At 45.1% G+C, this 13,519-nt stretch overlaps 1 protein-coding gene across 1 annotated transcript in view; it reads right to left on the reverse strand.

The window, feature by feature from the left end:
- The window catches only part of DNAH14 (dynein axonemal heavy chain 14), a 2,000,441-nt gene that overhangs the window by 428,707 nt on the left and 1,558,215 nt on the right, over positions 1-13,519 (reverse strand). The window lies entirely within an intron of this gene.

Raw genomic sequence — 13,519 nt, forward strand, 5'->3', positions numbered from 1 at the left:
TTGTCAGTGGATGTACATGAAGGACGCCATTTCCTCTGTGCCACCCGTCACTTGCGTTTAAGGGTGACAAGGTCCGAGTTGTACCAGGAGTTGCACTTGGCTATGGGCTTCAGGCAGATTCTCATGACACGGGCAAGAATATCAAGAGTATCAGATATAGCAGAGTGGAGCATGGAAAGGGCTGTGCCAGGGTGAGAGTCAGCCAAAGGCAGATGGGGGTGAGAAAGTGGCGGCAAAAGCCTCAAATGACATGCACTTCATGGGTCGGATGACCGAGAAGGTGGGTGGCAGTGATGGAGGTGGCTTGGCCTGAGGGGTGTAGAGGGTGAGAAGGGAGGAAAGGAGAAAGTGATCACTCCAGGAGAGAGGACTGGTGAGAGGGACAGAAAGGGGAAGATCTGAGGAGATCAGAGCATCCAGAGTGTGCCCTGCAAAGTGAGTTGGGCCAGAGGGGAGAATAGAGAGTGAGAGAGAGTTGCAGAGGTTGCGATAGAGTCCAGAGGAAGAACAGGAGGCATCCAGGTGGATGTTGAAGTCTCCAAGAAGGAGGAGTTGAATGGTCGAGACCAGGTGAGAAGAGAATTCCGCCAACTCAGAGAGGAAGGAGGAGATCTGACCAGGTGGCCAATAGATAGTAGCCACAGTAAGGGAATGGCTAGGGAAGAGAGAAAGCCTGCAGACGAGGCATTCGAAAGAGGAGTAGGACGGGTAGGAATGACAGAGGCAGCAATCCACTCTGGGAAAATCAGGGCTACACCGCCACCGGTGCGGTTGGACCTGGGCACAGAGAGGATCTTGTAGCCGTCAGGGAGGAGCGTGCCAACGCTTATGACAAAGCCGGCCGTGAACCATGTCTCGTGAGACCGAGGACATCGCAGTCAAGTTCCTCCAGAAGGCGGCAGATGACAGAGGAGTGTTTGACGGCTGAGCGGGAGTTAAGAGTGGCAATATGGAGAAGGTTGCCATCCTTGAAGGACTTTCGGGGAGGGGTACAAATCAGAGGTACGCCCAGCGGAGGTGTAGAAGGAGCCCGAGAGGAGGCACAGAGGTAAGGAGAGGGCAAGGTAGCTAAGGAGGATGCAGCAGGGGGAGGCGAGGAAGCCCCGGAGGGAGGAGAGGGACAGCAGGAGAAGAAAGGAAATTGATGAGGTACGGGAAGCATCTATCGAAGAGGAGATGGTTGGCCTGAGGGCCTTGGACCAGGACGGTGCCATTCACATAAACATTAATGATGACCTTAGAGGAGTGGAAGGAGGACAGGAGGGCATCCCATCGGGTGCCACCATTAATAGGAGAAGAAGAGAAAGGAGAGAGCACAGAGACCATATGTAGGGTCCATAGGTCTGGCGAGGGAATGACAAAGAGGATGACGGTGAAAGTTTTCCTGGAGGAGGCACTGGTAAAAGTGTCAGCGATAGGGAGTTCTGGCCAGGACGTCCTTTTTAAACTTCTTCCTACCAGAGAAACCAAAATGGTGTGGGTGGGACTAACAGCTAGCCCCTTAACAGTCAGAATTGTATATAAGAGAGGTCCCATTTTAGGGCAGAACACTAGATAGTGCAGTTGAAGGCTTCTCTGTTGCCAAGGATGAGGTGAGGAGAGAAGGCTGAAGCAGGCTTGTGCAGGGCGATTGGAGAAAAGCCTGCCAAGATGGAACGTGTGCTGGGAGCTCATGAAGACGGGCTATTGTTTGCAGGAAAACTAGTTGAGTAAAACATGCAGATTGGTGATTGCTGAAAACATGGAGAGAAATATGTGCTGTGAGCTACACAGACCCAGAGGATTTTTTTTAAATGTTTTTGCTTTTGAAGTTTGGAAAGGGGCACACAGCCAGCTGAGCTGTGTAAGGATTTCTACTGTAGCCAGCTTTGGATATGATTTTTCATCTAGTGACAGACTCCAATGCATGCTTGAGAGTGGGGACAGCAGTTGGGGCACAGAGTGCGAGTATGAAATTGAGTTGTCCACCAATTGAAGTCGAGCATGTGAATCTGATGGGTGAGATTTTCTTAGAGGTTTTATAAATAACTGTACAGACACAACACATTATTTAAAAAAGAAGCTGTTTGAACCTGTTCATTTGCATTCCTTTGGGACCGATTTACTAAGTATGCCTTTTTTGTGCACAAGTTATGATAAAAGTAATTTAGTCAAACATGCAGCGTAAGTTACATCCAAGTCGGCGCATTTACTAAGTCAGATACGGAAATCTGGCAGATCTCCCTCTGTGCACCGAATCGGATGCAAGTCAAGCTTGATTCACTAAGAAAAAGGTTGTATGTCCAAAAATACCCCAAATAACTCCTGTCAGCAGAATACATGCCAGTGTAAGTGAACATGACAAGGGAAATGTAAGGCAAACATAGCGAACATGTGCACATACAACCTGTGAATGTTTTAACCGTGCACCCACGCACTTATGCCTAACATCTTTGCTGTCACTGTGGCAATCGACAAACGTACCTGCATCGTGTACCATACTTACATCATCAACTGCATGGTTTAACTTACGACACTCCACACACATCTCCCAACATCCACTTTCGCATAGAAAACGCCTCCAGACTTTTACCCTTCGGGCATCACACTCACCGAGACACACTACGCCCCGCACGCTAGCAAAACACAGACACACCCACCGCCACACCCTCAAATGCATGGACACTCCCACTGACAGCCCCACCGGCACACCCACAAAAAACAGATACACACACACTCACTCTGAACTGTCGATACTACATGGCTAAGAAAGGGAGAATGAAGGTGGAAAGTACGCCACTGATGTGTGCCCATTACATGTCGGTCATCCTGACTCAGATATTATGCCAAGGAATGATGTAACATATGCCATATGGCAGATGTACAAAAGAACCGCTCCAGCAATGACAACATGACCAACACAATGCAAGATAGACAGCACTCACAGGACAAACACTTCACACAGCAACACAGACACATACTAAAACACAAACCGACAGAACGCACACAGCAAGCCCAGTACACATGTGACACCATCAAGAACGCGTGTCTCCCACAATCAAATTAGTTGCACACACGGAAAAAGATGCACCTTACAGCACATGAAAGACACGACACCTGCACCTGGAACCTGCACAAACATCCAAGCCACGCAGCACACATGCCCAAACCACTAAACAGAATGACGCACACATTGCAGAGTCAAACACCTGCACCTCCACCCTTGATTAACAATCAATTCTATACACATGTGGCCCCATTTGCTGCGTAGGTCGTGGTGTCCAGCAAGGTGGGAGCTGCAAAGGAGGTCCGGCACAAGGTGAACTTTACCGAAGGGGAGGTGGACCTGATAGTGGATTTCATCCAAAAAAAAACCCAGACCTGCATGAGCATCACGCATAGCCAGCGGCACACGTACATGCTCAGGCTCACAAAGCGGGCCAATGCCCTGGGCATCGAGCAACGTATCAGCGAGGAGATCAAGAAGAAGTGGTTGGACAAGAAGTGGAGGGTCAAACTGAAGTACACCCAGTTCCACCAGGCCCACACCCTTCTGGAGGAGTACCACCAGACCTGAGTTGTAAATGACACCCAGGGAGGAGAAGACCATGAGCCTGATCCCAGAGGAGGTATGCACTGGTCTACGAGACCCAGCCACAGGCACAGACTTCTGTGGTAAGCACATCACCCATGCGCACCCACCCATATCTGTGCCTGAGATATACATGCAGCACAAAAACAATCCATGCAAACTGGCACAAAGGCAAAACCACATTTACGCACACAGGCCATAACCCATGTCCATCGTAATTACACCACATCACCTTACTCTACGAAGGTCACCCCATAGAGCGTTAATCCCCCAAACAGACCCCGGACAGACACCTCTACATAACACAAATACACAACACACACACAACTCACAACACTACACGATACACAACACCACCACTGGCACACGCATCCCAGACTCCACAGAAAACACCACCCCACCAGTCACATGGATGTGTCTTTGACCACCTGCAGGTGAGGGACCCACATTACCTATTGCACAACTCGGACTAACAGTGCCAATTGCAGCTCATCTGCCCATGGAGGGCACTGTCTCCGCCCCAGCGACTGCTGCAACTGCACCTTTATGTCACCATGGCTCAGGTCCATGCACTTGCTGGAGGTGGCAGTGTGGACTCCATTGGACAGTTGCTGGGGGGTCCTGCAGGGCATAAAGGTGGGCTTGCAGTAGGTGGCAGGGGAGAGACAGGTCCAGGCAGGGCTGAGGGACAAATTGCATGCTGACAGGGGGGGAATTGCAAGTGATCAAGGAAGCTGTCTGCGTCATCCACCATCATCGCTTGCAGACACAAACGGCCCATTCGCCTCACAGGTCCCATGCTTACTCAGCCGCCTTGACTCCTATGCCCAGAGGTGGCCAGTGGGAACACGCAGTGAGCCCCTTTTCTCATTCTCTTACATCTCACCAAGCCAGTGGCCCCTGCATGGTGAGGTGAAGGAGGAGGAAGTGGAGATGGTAATCGTGAGGGACAGTGGACATCCAGGGTCAGAGGGAGATCTGTGATCTTATTACATTTATCCTGTTGTATCCATCCCATATCACTCGCCCTGCACAGTGTTCCTTGTATATTGTTTGTTTGCCTTCACATTTCAATTGACCACATTTACTACATGCTCCCTCTGTGTACTACGCCTTCACTGTCAAAGATGAATTCACCTGCACGCCCCTTTCAATCATTCCTCCACTGCTCATGTACCTGTGCACCTTTCCCCCAATTGTTTTCCAAACCATGCTGTACATATCAATACATGATTTTTGTGTGTGTCATCCAATAGGTAAACTAGGTATGTGCCTTGGGACCACCCCCATGATAAGGAGTCCACAAAGGTTCCAGATCGTACCTCACTTTGTTGCATTACTCTTTGCAACCTGCCCTGACTTTCTCTTACTAGAAAGGGCAGCTTGTGCAGGTTGCAATAGCAATGTGAATTTAGACATGTTTGATAAAGTTGAGTTAAATCTGAGCACATCATTAGAAGCCATCTAACATGTTATTGGAAAGATGCAATGTTAGCAAAGTAAGCACTGCTCTACTGTTTTATAAAGAGCTGAGTTGATATAGAGGGGGTCATAACCTCCACTGTGCACTGCTTGGCAAACAAAGGCCTGTATCACATCCTAAAAAGTTCTACATATGAGTAAATGACAATACTTCATGAGGTGTGGAAGCAGCATATGTAAACAGCCAGATACGAGGTAATATCTTACTTCCCATGTGAATCCTGTGTGAATTCATGCAGCCAGCCATGAGGAGAGATGTTGTGCATAGATGAAATGTTCCTTCTCTTCTGAATAATAAGCAATTGATTTGAAGAGGTAGGGTTAAAAAGATAACAATTTAGCTATCCAACTTTCTAACCATTCAGCGAATATTATTCCATCTCTATGGGAAATTGTCAGAATTGAAGTTCATGGCCATGAGAAACCAAAATGGTGTGGGTGGGAGTAGCTCCTTAACAGTCAGAATTGTATATAAGAGAGGTCCCATTTTACTGTGGGCAGAACGCTAGATAGTGGAGTTGAAGGCTTCACTGTTGCCAAGGATGAGGTGAGGCGAGAAGGCTGAAGCAGGCCTGTGCAGGGCGACTGGAGAAAAGCCTGCCAAGATGGACGCTGTGCTGGGAGCTCAGGAAGACAGGCTATTGTTTGCAGGAAAACGAGTTGAGTAAAACATTCAGATTGGCGATTGATGAAACATGGAGAGAAATATGTGCTGTGAGCTACACAGACCCAGAGGATTTTCTTTTTATGTTTTTGCTTTTGAAGTCTGGAAAGGGGCACACAGCCAGCTGGGCTGCGTAAGGATTTCTATTGTAGCCAGCTTTGGATATGATTTTTCATCTAGTGACAGACTCCAATGCATGCTTGAGAGTGGGGACAGCAGTTGGGGCACAGAGTGCGAGTATGAAATTGAGTTGTCCACCAATTGAAATGCAGCATGTGAATCTGATGGGTGAGATTTTCTTAGAGGTTTTATAAATAACTGTACAGACACAACACATTATTTAAAAAAGAAGCTGTTTTAACCTGTTCATTTGCATTCCTATGGGACCGATTTACTAAGTATGCCTTTTTTGTGCACAAGTTACGATAAAAGTAATTTAGTCAAACATGCAGTGTAAGTTACATCCAAGTATGCGCATTTACTAAGTCAGATACAGAAATCTGGCAGATCTCCCTCCGTGCACCGAATCGGATGCAAGTCAAGCTTGATTCACTAAGAAAAGGGCTGTATGTCCAAAAATACCCACATAACTGCTGTCAGCGGAATACATGCCAGTGTAAGTGAACATGCAAGGGAAATGTAAGTCAAACATAGTGAACATGTGCACATACAACCTGTGAATGTTTTAAGCGTGTACCCACGCACTTATGCCTAACATCTTTGCTGTCACTGTGGCAATCGACAAACGTACCTGCATCGTGTACCATACTTACACCATCAACTGCATGGTTTAACTTACGACACTCCACACACATCTCCCAACATCCACTTTCGCATAGTAAACGCCTCCAGACTTTTACCCTTTGGGCGTTACACTCACCGAGTCACACTACACCCTGCAGGCCAGCAAAACACAGACACACCCACCAACACACCCTCAAATGCATGGATACTCCCACCGACAGTCCCACCGTCAAACCCACAAAAAACAAATACACACACTCTGAAATGTCGATACTACATGGCCAAGAAAGGGAGAATGAAGGTGGAAAGTACACCACCGATGAGTGCCCATTACATGTCGGACATCCTGACTCAGATATTACGCCAAGGAATGATGTAACATATGCCATATGGCAGATGTGCAATAGAACCGCTCCGACAATGACAACATAGCCAACACAATGCAAGATAGACAGCTCTCACAGGACAAACACTTCACACAGCAACACAGACACATTCCAACACATACTAAGGCACAAACAAACAGAACGCACACAGCAAGCCCAGTACACATGTGACACCATCAAGAACGCGTGTACCCCACAATCATCAAACTAGTTGCATACAAGGAAAAAGATGCACCTCACAGCACATGAAAGATACAACACCCGCACCTGGAACCTGCGCACACACCCCAGCCATGCAGCACACATGCCCAAACCACTAAACAGAATGACGCACACATTGCAGAGTCAAACACCTGCACCTCCACCCTTGATTAACTATAAATGCCATACACATGTGGCCCCATTTGCTGCATAGGTCGTGGTGTCCAGCAAGATGGGAGCTGCAAAGGAGGTCCGGCACAAGGTGAACTTTACCGAAGGGGAGGTGGGCCTGATCGTGGATTTCATCCAAAGCCACCAGACCTGCATGAGCACCACGCATAGCCAGCGGCACACATACATGCTCAAGCTCACAAAGTGGGTCAATTCCCTGGGCATCGAGCAACGTACCAGGGAGGATGTTAGGCAGAATTATATACAGTACCCTTTTGGAACACTACACACAATTAAGACTACAAGTGACAGTACAATTTCACCTTTGGTACAAGCCTGTAGTGGAGCAGCAGACTTATCTCAAGAGTAAGTGAGCAGTACACATAGTTATACAAAGGACAGCAATTACTATGATTCAGGCAAACACTGACTCAAGGTTTCTAAGTAAAAGAATATATATTTATTTACTCAACAGTTGTATAACATTTCACTATTCTAAGCAAGTAAAAATCACAATCATAAATACGCCACACCACTTCCCTTAAATGCCAGACAAGTTAAGCTCACAAAAGGAAGTGGGAGCAAAATGGCACTCCAGAAAATTAAAAGGGAGGGAAAGACAAAGTTATTAGAAATTAGGCAAAACCAACAGGTAAGTACTCAGGGCAATTGAACAAGCGAGACTACATTGAGGAGATCAGCTGAAAAAGGCTTAGGGCCAAAGTCAATGGGTCAAAAGTCTTTTGGTCAAGATCACTGTCAGGGCTGGCTGGAGTAGTAATCAGGAAGAGTTTGTACATAGAATTAACATTGTGGTTGCCCAAGTCAAGATGTAGAGAAAGAAACTTAATCTGATTGGTTTAAGGAACAATAGTATGTTTGGTTTGTCTGATTGGCGGATAGGATAATGGTTTGGATTCTTGGGAGGTGAGCAAGATTCTAAACTGCCTTTCATCATAGTAATTCAGTGGCTGGTTGTACATTAGTTAAGCTCCTTAAGTAAGGCCTTTCAGAGTTCAGAAGATTTCCCAAAGAAGAAAATCGTTTGCTGAGCCAGAGTGAACTAGAAGACATCAGATGGGATCGTTCTTTTTAAAAGCTAAAAGATTTTCACAGTGAACTTTCATCTTTCATAAGAAAACTTAAAGAGTTAAAGAGTTTTAAAGTTTACTGAGTGAAAAGATGTTTTACAGTTATTTTACTATAAGGAAACACGTGTGGTGACTGTGCGCTCAAGTTTTAAAGTTGTTTACTGCATGAAAAGTGTTTCAAGACTGTTTTAACGCGTGCGCGAGGCCTGCGTGACGTCAGTAATGTCGTTATGTGATCGTGCGAGTATTCCGAGCGATAGAGCACGTGTCCAAATGAATAGTGTGAGTGGTCTTTGAGGGCATGCACATTTTTAACATGAGAGACGTCGCGTAAGAAAGCGCGTGTTGGGTTGCGATAGAGCGCAAGTCAATTGTTTAAATAAGCGCGAGTTGTTTTGAACGCGTGTACAATTTTTATGTGAGTGACTTTGCGTATAACCGCGTGTGTTCGGTAGCGATAGAGCGCAAGTCCATTTTACTTAGCGCGAGTTGTTTTTTAACGCGCATACACTTGTTTTCACGCGTGCGTGTATTTGTTAATATGCGCATGTTAACTTTATACGCGAGGACAATTTTTCACGTCTTGTGATTTTGCGTGTTTATCGCAAACGCGTGTCAAGAAAGAAACTATGCGTTCATATGTGTAAAAAAGAAAAGATTCACACGCAGAAGGAGAGCAGCATTCAAGAAAGTTTATGAGTTTCTATTTAATGTAATTTTTATGCAAAAGAAATTCAATTCTTCAAAGAATGACTGCATTTCACAAAGGCATTGTCATGATGCCTGCTCCCGGGGAGCCGGTTCAAGCCCTGCGTCCCCGAAAGCGGACATCCAGTCCCCAAGGAAGGACCCAGCAACCCCATATAGGGGCCCTTTGGACAGTGTCCTGGCGCCTATGGCGCCAGGCTCATAAAAGACATCAGTCCTGGCGCCATAGGCGCCAGGCTCATTATGGGAGTGCTTGGGTGCACTTACCTGATGCAGACCATGCTGCAGGATCCCGGCCTCCTTGAGGCCTGAAAGGAACTACTTTACCTGTGGGACTAATTTACCATCCGGGCGTGGTCGGGGAAGGATACATACCTGATTGGAGGAAGGATACATACCTGGAACTTCTTCCAAGGCTATTTAAACCCCACCCGAACAGCCACACGTGCTTCGCGTTGTTCTGCATCTAGCAGCTGGACGCTCACCGTGTCGGCTCCTGCATCCTGACTTCTGCCACGCCTGCCAGCATCCTGGATCACCTGCAAAGGAAGAGAAGAAGAGAACAAAAGAAGGAAAAGTCCTTACCTGCTAAAACCGCATCCCGGAGACATCTCGCCGACAATCCTGAAAAGGAAGACTTTTATTTAAAAGCTCATCGCGTTGATCGCTGCAGCGCCGCATTCTACTCACCTTTACAGGGCGCCTCCATGTTCAGCAGCGATCATCCGGATTCGCAGTCACGCCCCAGTGCCTAGGGAGAAAAAGACCAGAACAAAAGGTGAGAGAGAGAAGGGAATAAGGAAAGCTAAATCTCCATGTTAAGACTTACCTGTTGATTCATTCCTTCTCCATTTTGGGTCCGCGCCGCATCCTGGCATTTCCGGACCCCGGACCATAAGGGGAAAAAGAGACATCAGCGTTAATGAGCGAATGAAAAGACATTACCAAAAAAAGCTCATTAAAGACTTACCTGATTTCTACAAGGATTTCACCTCTCATCTCGGGTTGGTGCCTGTTCCCCGGCATTCCGTACCCCGGCCCCTATGGGGAAAAAAGACACTAGCATTAGTACATTAATGCATGGACACAAGGGGAACCTCTTATCAAAAAAACTTACCTGGAAGCCAAGCAAGTTTGGTTCTCACCAATCCGAAAATACAGTGAAGTAACTGGATACCAACGCGCCCCTGCATCAGAAGCAGGATGGAGAGCTCGTCCTTCCAGACCCTAAGGTGAGAAGCTACGAGGAATCACAGAAGGGTTTCGAGGAGGGTGAGAGGGGAAAGTGGGAGGCTGATTGCATTACCCCGCAGACAGTTAATCCCCTATTTTCGCCTACAGAAGGATACTTCTGCGAGCCAGACAAGCCAGATTTGGGGGCCCGGTCCAGTCCGTCTTCCGAACCCTGCGCATCACCTTAGAAGAGGTCACAGCAGCGCGAACCAGGCCAGAGCCTCCGTGGGAGTCAGGTGAGCGTTACAGGCATTTAAAACTCAAACTTCATAGAGTTAAATTAACTTAAAAAGCAAAGAAGAACATCTAAATCTGTAAGGTGCTCGCAAGGGTCATTACTTTAGGATTCTAAAGAGACTTGAATGGCTTGAGACTATATGCACTAAGCATGATAATTGTTTACAAGATATTCCATACAGATAAATAACCTCTAAGTCTTATACAGAGGTTTTACAGGTAAAGAAGTTAGAGTTTATTTTAAAATAATTTTAGAAAAGAAGTTATAATAAATATATAAGTAACCAAGTGTATTTGTTTACTACAGATACCAGAGCCTACCAGAAGGTTGCAGGGCTGCAGTGTCTCCTTTGTTATTTTCTCCAAATTCCCCTTTCCCTTTCTTGGAGTTCTCAGCTCAGTTTATACTTAAGGGTTGAGAGGTGAACTCCTGGTGAGGGTCTGTGGGGCCAGCATCAGCTCCTGTGGAATTCAGTCAAGCCGGACCCTGACAGGATGAAAGACCCACGATAATTTTTCCACCTGAGCTGATATGGATCCCACAGAAGCATTAGCAAGTTCCATTAGGGACATGTTTTCAGAGTTAAAGGAGGAGATGAGGGCTGTGCGAAAAGAGAACCAAGAATTACACGTTAAGTTTGAAGAATTAAACTCTAAGGTTACCCAGAGGGGTGAGGACATTTCTTTGGAGTCAAGAGTTTCAGAGAATCCTAGTAGAGATTTACCAGTGTTAATTAGAGAGGATTTGGGTGAAGGAACAAGTTCTCAGGGGATAAGTAGGGGAAGTTTGAATATACCTGTAGGCCCAGTCCCTTTAGCACCTCCAGAACGTTTTGGGGGAGATGCCAAGTAATGCCAAATTTTCCTTACACAGTGTGAACTTCATTTCCTTTGTAGACCGGGAGCTTTTAATACAGATGCTACTAAAATAGCTTTTATGCTGTCTTACTTTACTGGTGAGGCGGCAACCTGGGCAGTGTTATTAGTTGGTCAAGAGAATCCTATGCTAAAGAACTTGATAGCCTTCAAGTTAGAATTTAAAAAATGTTTGACAGACGACAATTATCTCAAGAAGTTGATGGAGAATTATTAGAGTTAAAACAGGGAACCAAAGATTTAGTGTCTTACATCACACAGTTTAAATATTTAGTATTAGAGAGCAATTGGCCAGAAGAGAAGCAATCATTTTTGTTTTATAGAGGCTTGAGAGAGGAGTTAAAAGATGCTTTATCTACAATTGTTAATAGATCCACTTCATGGGAAGATTTAATTAATCTAGTCATACAAATTGATTATAGATTAGGGGAACGCAAGGCTGAGCGTAGAAGAGGAGGAGTTGAGCAACTCAGAGTTTTCCCTAGAGTTGACAAGGGAAGATTAGAATTTGTAAATAAAGAATTGAGAACTGGGAATGCAGAGAGAATAAATAAAGTGAGACGTCCATTAACTAAGGATTAGAAGGATAGGCGAAGGCAGAATAATTTATGTTTATATTGTGGTAGATCAGGATATTTTGTTGGAAATTGCCCTTGGTGTCCAAAAACCTCTTTGTCTACAAACAGTTCCAGAAATCAACAAGTGGCTAATACAATCCAAGCTGCGGTACCACATATTACATTGAATGTATCCTTGTATATAAAAGAGGAATTAAAGGGAAGTGTCCAGTAGTAATTGATTCTGGAGTCACTGGTAACTTCATGGATTGGAATGTGGTTAAAGATATGAATGTGCCTTACATTGTAAAAAATATACCAGAGAATGTGAGAGCGGTGGATGGGTCTCAACTGACTTCAGGTTTAATTACACATGAAACCATTCCATTGGGGATTGAAATTGGAGGACACTGGGAGGAAATTGTGTTTGAGTTAATAGATACTCCACAGTTGAAAATAATTTTGGGAATGCCCTGGTTGACGTATCATAATCCTCAGATTGATTGGGGAAGAAGAGTGGTGAAATTGGATTCTTCGTTTTGTGTTACAAATTGCTGTAAGGAAAAAGTTCAGGAGGATGTTTCCGGTAGTTGTTCAGAAGAAGTGGAAGGTTTGGTGGAATTGGGAACCATAGTACATTCTATTGGGGCAGTAATTGGAGAATTACCAAAGTGTTATCAAGATTTTAATGATGTGTTTAGTGAAAAGGAAGCTAACGAATTACCTCCTCATCGAGAATACGATTGTAAAATTGATTTAGAACCAGGAGCCCACATTCCTTGCAGTCACATCTATGCCCTGACTGAGAAAGAGAATCAACATTTGAAAGATTACATTCAAGAAAATCTGGCTAAGGGGTTCATCAGGCACTCTCAGTCGCCAGCAGCTTCTCCGCTATTTTTTGTTCCAAAAAAGGAAGGTACTTTACGGACATGTATCGATTATAGGGCATTGAATAAAATTACAATTAAAAATAGATATCCTCTGCCCTTAATCTCAGTGATGTTGGACCAGATTCAAGGAGTTTCAGTGTTTACCAAATTAGATCTTTGTGGTGCATATCATTTGGTGCGGGTACGTCAAGGTGATGAATGGAAAACAGTATTTAGAACAATATTTGGTCTTTTCGAATATCAAGTAATGCCATTCGGACTGTGCAACGCCCCGGCAGCGTTACAATTTTTTATAAACGAAGTGTTGAGAGATTATACTGACATTTTTGTAGTAGTATACATTGATGACATTCTCATTTATTCTAAGGATCTACTGCAACATGAAGAACATGTTAAGAAAGTTCTACAGCGACTAAGGGAAAATAAATTATTTGCTAAGTTAGAAAAGAGCCAATTCCATACCCAAGAAGTGGAATTTTTGGGTTTCATTATTTCACCCAAAGGTTTGGAAATGGACATGAAGAAAATTAAAGCAGTAGAACAGTGGCCCATTCCAACTTGTGTAAAAGATATTCAAAGCTTTCTGGGTTTCGCAAATTTTTACAGGAGATTCATAAAAGATTTCTCTCAAACTGTTTCTCCCATCACCAAATTATTGAAGAAAGGAATGAAATTTGAGTGGAAAGATGAAGCGGATCAGGCCTT

This window comes from Ambystoma mexicanum, chromosome 4q, assembly GCF_040938575.1.
Source record: "Ambystoma mexicanum isolate Mex_15411 chromosome 4q, UKY_AmexF1_1, whole genome shotgun sequence".
In the NCBI taxonomy this organism is placed as follows: Eukaryota; Metazoa; Chordata; class Amphibia; order Caudata; family Ambystomatidae; genus Ambystoma; species Ambystoma mexicanum.